We start from the raw sequence: 8827 nt of genomic DNA, 5'->3' as shown, positions 1-8827 counted from the left end.
TTTTGGGTTTGATAGATCCGGCACAATGGGCTGAGTAGGGTAGTTTAGCAGTGGGACTAAGAGTGGGGGGGGGGGTGAGTATGTGTGTGTTTGAGTGTGTATGTGCAAAAGCACATGTGCGTGTATTGGGCCTAAGATCTGCCCTACTTTCAGGCTAATAGTTATTTTGTTAGCATTCAACAACGTCCCTTGATATGTTGATGGTGGGTTTGCGTCTAAGACTCGCGGAAGCTGTACTTGTTGAATGTTAACAAAATAATTGTTGTTATTTCTTTGCTAAAATGACATGGTGCTCCGATGTTAGCAGGAAGTACAACAGCAGAGACATTTAGCTGTGAGTATGGACTAAGAGGCCTGGTGTTATTTTTCAGCTTGGAAGACTGATTTAAAAAAATATATCCATGCAAAGATATGCAATGTATTTTAGAGAAGTGGAATCTGGAGGTATGAAAAGACTTCAGCCCTGGATGGTTTGGAACTCTTCAAAAACTGTTGCTACAGTATGTACTTTTGATTCACACTGTGCAAAAGGGGCAGAGATATAAAAAATATGTGATATAGGACTCAACTGTAACTTGGATTATTGTTATTGTTCATTATTCTGCCAATTGTTTTCAAGATTATTGATTTGATCTATGAAATGTAAACAAATTGGAGTTAATTTCTATCCAAGTCTCATGTTAAAAAAATTGATGTCTTGTCATACAAAAACAAAGTATATTATTTAAAAATGACACTACAGGGAAAAGCAGGACATCTTCATATTTTGAGTATTAATAATTGGAATTCTGACAATTGCTGACTAGTTGCATCCCTAAATTAATATCTTTAACCTACTATGTTTCAATCTAGCCTAGATCAATGACCAGCCAAAAAACTCAAAAATGTCAAAGGAAACATTTAAACGTTCAGTAATCTGGGGTTGGTTTGTAATTTAAAAATAACTTTTTTAACCTAAATGTTATTTACGATCTGTCTAACCACTAGTGTTTCTTACCCAGAAGGACATATTTCTAGCAATGTAGCTGTATTTTGAGATTTTGGGAAAGCTAACAAAACCAATGGCCAGAATTAAACAAATGCTGGTTTGGATTACCTCAACCTTTCATGATATGTTAAGTTGAATTCTTACCTTTTTTTCTCCAGACATGAAGCATGTTCTATGGCTAGACAGGTGTAGTACAGAATAATGGACTGTAGCCTACCCTTTTCTGAAATACCTCAAGGCATAACATTACGTTTCAAAGCTGTGACTGTAAACTATGAAGGTCCGTGTAGGCCAAAATTCAAACTCACCTTGCACACACACTACTGAAAACATCTGACCTTGCACACACTACTGAAAACATCTGACCTTGCACAAACACTACTGAAATACTCTCACATTCACTACTGAACACCTCACACACACACACACACACACACACACACACACACACACACACACACACACACACACACACACACACACACACACACACACACACACACACACACACACACACACACACACACACACACACACACACACACACACACACACACACACACACACACACACACACACACACACACACACTACTGAACACATCTGACCTTGCACACACACAACTGAAATACTCTCACATTCACTACTGAACACCTCACACACACAACTGAAAATTAACCTCACACACACACTATTGAAATCCTCTCATATTCACTACTGAACACCTCACACACGCACACACACACAACTGAAAATCAACCTCACACACTATTGAAATACTCTCACATTCACTAGTGAACACCTCGCATACACAACTGAAGATTAAACCTCACACATGCAACTATAAATTAACCTCACGCACATAGGCTACTACTGAAAACCTCACACACACACACTCCTGAAACACATTTGCACTGAAGAAACAGATTATAAGCATATTCATTTAAAACAAATAAAACTCCCTCTGACGGTGGTGACTTTGGAACTGACGGTGGTGACACTAATCTGACAGTGGTGACACTGGCCTCATTACAACATACAATTCCAAAATGTATACCACTCAAGTCAATGCCTTGCTTAACAACTTTATTTAACAATTTGGTACAACAAATAACAATTGTGAGAACTGTGATAAACATTTAATTAAGGAACTTAAGGTACATTTAAGCAATATCATTAATAAAAGTAACCCACCCCCATATCATCAAATATCAAATTATCATAGTTAAAAAATAAAGTGATTACCAGTTGCAATAATGTACAATTCATTACTGACATCATCTTAAACTGTCATCTAGTGCCCCCTACTCATAAAATAATACATTATATTGTTCTTTAAACTGTATATTGGACGTGAAGAACAGATAACAAATAACAATTGTGACATTCAATAAGAAACATATAGGTTCAATGAAGCAATAAGCTATCATTAATAAAAGTACCCCATCCCCATTAATAATCATCATAGTAAAAGATACCAGTAGCAATAAGATAAGAATTCATCACTCACTGTGAACTGAGTGCCCCCCACTCAAAACATAATATACATTATATTCTTCTGTATATTGGACGTGAAGAACAGATAAATGAATAACTACATCTTAAAGTCTCTTTTCCATAAACTGAAATGTTTCTAAATACAGAAAGCATTCTGTGTAAACATCACAAAACACATCTGGCACAAAAATAATAATAATTCATAAGTGAACTCCTGTGAGTATTCCCTGACTGTTTCTACATCACTCCACCACTCATTCAGCTTTATCAGGACGTAGGCCTATATGGTGTATATGTTTCTCCTCTATGAAGTCCATGACTGCAGCATAGTATTAATTTCGTCAGCTATTTTTTAATTTTGTTTTAGTCTTAGTCCTCTGTTAAATTTTCTTTTTAGTTTTAGTCATATTTAGTCACCTTCATCCTGTTTTAATTTAGTCAAGCTTTAGTCGACTAAAAGTCTGAGCATTTTAGTCTTATTTTAGTCGACTAAAACAGTAACTATTTTAGTCAAGATTTAGTCGACTAAAAGTCTGAGCATTTTAGTCTTATTTTAGTCAAAGAAAACTAATTATTTTAGTCTACTTTTTGTCAATGAAAACTGTTGAGTCTTTTTTAGTCATCAGATTATATAGAACATTTCAGTCAAACTAGTCTAGCCAAAACCAATAATTTGTCATTTTAGTATATATAAATAAATACGATTATATCTTGTCCTTATTTGATGAAAAACACAGGTTGAATGATTAAGAATGCAGCTTCGCAGAGTGTATCTGGTTTGTGGTGTTTTCTGTGTTATGGCCACATTGCTTCCCTTCTGATGAAACAATGCATTCGCTTTTTTTCTCCGCCTCATTGTAGCGAAAATGGGCCTAAATATCACATCGTTTCTTTCTCCCAAGCAGTGGTGGCTTTAGACTTGTTCGTTGTCAGTCATTTTGACGGACAGGATCGTAACATTTCCGTCATAATCCATTATTATCCGTCGAGTGCACAATTTATCAATCACTCGCGCTGACGGGGGGGTATTCGGTTAACGCGAGTGCGACCACTGCTCCCAAGCCCTGTTGTTGCCATTTCATTTTCTGTTGAATAAGGTTAGTTAGACCATGAGTTAGACCCGAGTCTTCCTGACAGTTCACAGTGTGCCGCTGCCCGGTGTAATTCAAATCTACCGCCGCGCACACCACAGACACACAGCTGCTGCCCAGCGCAGCACGGACACACAGCTGCTGCCCAGCCGCAGCACGGACACACAGCTGCTGCCCAGCCGCAGCACCGGAAATGGAACTGCTGGGAGAAAAACTGCCTATCAGAGATGTAACGTTATCTTTGATAATATTTCGTCTCCTCATTTTTCGTCAACGAAAGTAAAGAGAGATTTTGGCATAGTTTTTATTTAGTAAACTACATTTTCGTCTCGTCACTTTTCGTCAACGATATTGCATGATGATTTTGTTGCAGTTATTATTTACTGCCGTCGGTGCCGTCTCGTCCTCGTCTCGTTTTCGTCATGGAAAAAAAGGTCGTTGACGAAGATATTTCGTCATAGTTTTAGTCAACAAAATTAACACTACTTCAGCAGACAGGTTGTATATCTCCCTCGTCCTGCTTGCACGACCTGGTGATGACGGTTCCACAAGTTTGACCAGAATATGGTCAAATGGTATGAAGCACATATCCTTTCCACCTTCCACCTCTTTTGGATAGAATCGTGTGTTGGGCCCATGAGAGTGGAAAAATTCCACTTTCACATCTTGATGAGGTGCATCCACAGTGACAGCCTTTGCTAACCACCAGTTCTGGTCATAAATGACCGCCAGCCAATCTCCGCAATGAACTACATCAGCAGATAGATCTGTCATAGTCCCGTCAGGACCACTCCTAGTCATTGGCTGTTGCTCAAATTCAAGTGTGGAAATATATTGTTTTAACATATATTTGGTTAAATGTTGTCATGCCATTTTCATTTGGCTTTAGTCATTGGAGATGCATAGCCTACAAGGGATATTGTAGGTGTACTATGTGCTATGTAGGTAGGTAGTAGGTGCACTATGTGCATCCCCCATGACGTAAGCCAAATGAACATGGCATAATAGTGAATTTAGAAAGAGAGAAGGCACACCTCATCCCCTAGGATTGAGCGATAGGCCGATGGCATATATATATATGGTTCATCGGTGGTAGTAGCATGCAGTGTATTGTTATTGTGGTAAATACATATACTTTAGCCTCCCTTGAGTAACATTTTGAGGTTTTTGTCACCACCGTCAGACAGTATGTCACCACCGTCAGACAGACAATCTGACGGTGGTGATGTCTGACGGTGGTGACAAAAACCTAATCTTTTACATGATATGCATGAGTTGTTCACATTAGCCATCTTGTTTCCCCTCTGTTGCTAGCTACCTCAGACCTCGTCTTAAAAAGTATACATTTATGTCATAATCTAATCTAATATGTTCTATACAAAAGAGACGGTGTTGACATGTTATGGTTGTGACAGAAGGAGTCAGATAAAAAATGTACAAGTTTTAGAGAAAATAGCAAATGTACAGGAGCTTGAGTGATCTTGAAGCATGCAGTAAAGCTGAAGGTTTGAAAAGGGGGTCCTAAGGAATGTAGCTGACCTTGTAGTTGCCTGATTTTATTGCTTTTTATAAATATCTGACGGTGGTGACGAATATGTGGGACGCATTTTGAGCAACCACAAAATAATGGTAAATATTGTTCAAAATTCACTGTTTGTAGTTTTTAATACATATTACAATGTACTCTTTCATTTGGTAAGAATATTATTCTATTAAATTATTACTTTTTGTTTTTTTAATCAAGTTGAAATGATTATCTCCTATCCGAGGACAACTGATTTTGTAGGCAATGGGCCAGCATATAATCATTAAATTAATAAAAAATAAAACAAAAACTATGAAAGAACCATACATTTGTGCAGAAGACCCTCTGATTATAACCTTGATTCTTTTTATTCATGAAAATGTTATTCATTTCCAACAGAATTAGCACTTTTCTTAGTGGGACATGTTTTTGGCAAAGTTTCAAGAATTAGTGCAATATTAATCAAACTATTGTTCGTTTATACATTTTAAGAATGGCGTTTATCTTTTTTGAGAATTAGTTCTTATTTTATTTTTATTTATTTGGGTCCACAACAGATTATACAAATGTTTGTGTCAGTAAATGTGTGCTAACAGAGGCGGGGGTGTTTGTGAAAACGGGGACAAAGCTGCTGTCAGATGATCAGCTGTGCAGCGTCATCACAAATGGACGTCGCTTCACGTGACGCTCCGGAGGAAAGGACGTCCCATTGCTCTTAAAACTAATTTCCCTGCTTCTCGTGGTTTCCTTGCGTCCCTCCATGCTTCCCTGGTGGGAGGGACTAGACGCAGGGAAACGACGCAAGTGAGGGACGCAAGGAATCCATTTAACCGAAGTGAGAAGGACCCTATGTGTGTGAGGGGGATTCTCGCTGTAATAAGGGGGTTAAAAGTTAGGACGATTCTAAGGGCCCGTGACTGACAGGGGTCCCAAATATTTTTAGAACATTAAGAAAACATTTTTAAGTAACCTTTCATCAATCATCAATAATTAACATTAATATAACATCATATTGATGATGTACTCACTCGTTCCAAAAGTTAATTATCCAAAGCATCGAACACCCCATCTATTTACATGTAATGGTTTGGTCCTGCCTCCAAACGCTGTTCGGCACCACAGTTTCTGGCAGAGAGTGAGAGCATGTGAGCAGGGATGCTAGTACTTACGTGTGTACGATGTCTCAACGACTAACAAAGTCAGGCTTTCAACAAAGAAAAGAAAGGAGAGAAAGACAAGAGAGAGGGACTAAAGGGCGACAGTATGTCACCCAGTTTTTCAAAAGAAAAGGTGGGTGTGGTCTATGAGTGGTGGAAATTAGTCTGTTAGCTAAGCTTAGTCCATTGTAAATAATAATTGTAATGTTTTGCTGACATTAAGTACTGTTAATATCTTCACAGAAAATTCAGAGGTTTTTCATTTACCTCCTCTTTTAGCTGACGTTTAATAAATGCAGGTACATTTTTAGCAGCTATTCATACTAAACCAGTTGTCCCTCCCCTTGGTGCCAGGAGGACCAACAGATCCATCTCTAGGCTCAGCAGCCCTGTCCCCCCATAAGGCTTTGCAGTCTTGCCATGCTGTCCATTGAAAGCCAGTTGGCTAGAAAGCTGGACTTCAAGGACTTGATCAATGACTTTGCCTGTAAGAAGGCTAGGTGCTGGGCTCTTGGTGAGTAAGGCTGAGCAAGGGCTCGCAATAACTGTTAAAGGGCAAGGCTATGGTAACGATATTGGATCACTACACACAAGATGCATGATGAGAAAAAGACTGAGAACAGGCTCTGATTTAGCGCCACCATCAGGCCTTTTCACTTCCATTTCCGTTTTGTTGTCCGTTTACACTTTAATACCCACTTATTTTGTAGTTGGTATATTTAATTAAAAAATCTGCTGCTTATGTTATTTTTTTGTTATAGCATTTTATAAATGATAATATTGGTGTTAATGTTCACTTTATTTTCATTTAAGAGGTCATGTATATTTAAGTTATATTTATTTTGATTTATGAATGTTCCATTCAAAAATGTTATTAAAAAGGCATGTACACCATAAAAGATGACTATTGAGATCTATTGTCAGGAATGTTAGTCTTATATCAAATAGTGAATTCTACTGCAGCAGAATGTTGCACGTCTGCACAGTGTTATATGTTCACCGCTCAGTGTCAGTAAATTAGACCCTTGTAGTGCCGTGAAAAGAGAGTCGGAGGCGGTGTATTAAGAATGGAGTTCCAATCTTTATTATCCATTACTATCAGAGAGGTTAACACATGCACTGCTCTGCCTGATGAGCTAGCAGGAATGGCAGCTAAAGCTACAGGTGTTCGCCACTAAAGGGTCCGTGTGGCAACACAATAAGCAAGGTGAATTATGTCCAATAACGTGTCACCACACAAGCCCCCCCAGTATTCACACATAAACAAAATCAGCATGGCGGGGAGGAACGACACGCCGACCCCCACGACTCCTGAGCACGGGAGTCGGAAAAGTGACTTCCGCCTGTGCGGCCCCCGGAAGGGGAGGGACCGGAACAACAGGTCTTAAATCCGTGACAGGGGACGAGGCCGGGGGGCGGCCCCGTCGCGGAGGTCGAGCCAGCACCACAGGCTGGTCCAAGTCCAGGTGAGCAGCCTTCACCCGGTCCCGGTCCTTGCCACCCAGGTCGACCACCAGGTGCTTGTCCCCATGCTCCAAGACCCGGAAAGGCCCATCATAAGGGGGCTGCAGGGGGCCTCTGTGCGCATCGTGCCGGATGGACACGTGCTCCGCCGAGCAGAGCTCGGCGGGAACCTGGGACACCTGAGTACCGTGCTGAGTAGTAGGGATCGGAGCAAAGGCCTCAGCGGCGTCCTGCAGGAAAGCCCGCTGGGCCGACGCCGACCAGGGAGCCGATGCGTTAGGGAGGAAATCCCCTGGAACTCTCAACGGCTGCTCGTAGACCATCTCAGCCGTAGAGCACTGCAGGTCTTCTTGCGCAGTCCTCAGGCCCAGCATCACCCAGGGCAGCTTGTCGACCCAATTCCCGTCTTTAAGGCCGGCTTTGAGGGCCGCCTTCATGGAGCGATGGAAGCGCTCGCAGAGGCCGTTAGCCTGAGGGTGGTAAGCGGTAGTCCTGTGCAGCTTAACCCCCAAACCGCCTGCCACAGGCGTTCCAGAGTTCGGACATGAACTAAGAGCCCCTGTTTGAGGAAATGTCCGACGGGGTGCCAAAACGACACACCCACGTTGCAATGAAGGCCCGGGCAACGTCCGTGGCCGACGTCGAAACGAGCGGGACCGCCTCCGGCCAACGGGTCGTCCTGTCCACCATGGTGAGGAGGTAGGAAAAACCCTGAGAGGAGGGCAATGGACCAACCAGGTCGATGTTGACGTGGTCAAACCTCCTCTCAGGCACCAGGAAACGCTCCAAAGGGGCCTTCGTGTGGCGGTGCACCTTAGCGCACTGACAAGCCATGCACTCACCAGCCCAAGTCCTCACGTCCTTTTTCAGCCCATGCCAGACGAACTTCGCGGCCACCAAGCGCACCGAAGGCTTAACGCCGGGGTGTGATAGTCCGTGCACTGCCTCGAACACAGAGCGTCTCCAGCTGGCGGGAACGACTGGCCGCGATAGGCCTGTGGAGACGTCACACAGGAGGGTAACGCGCGCGTCTCCGAACACCACGTCCTCCAAGCGCAGCCCCGCGCCCTCCACCTTCAGAGCCTGGACGCCGGGGTCTGTGACC

The sequence above is a fragment of the Gymnodraco acuticeps genome, unplaced genomic scaffold (genome assembly GCF_902827175.1).
Source record: "Gymnodraco acuticeps unplaced genomic scaffold, fGymAcu1.1, whole genome shotgun sequence".
Classification (NCBI taxonomy): Eukaryota; Metazoa; Chordata; class Actinopteri; order Perciformes; family Bathydraconidae; genus Gymnodraco; species Gymnodraco acuticeps.
The sequence above is the reverse complement of the archived record's forward strand: the minus strand, read 5'-3'. Positions refer to the sequence as shown.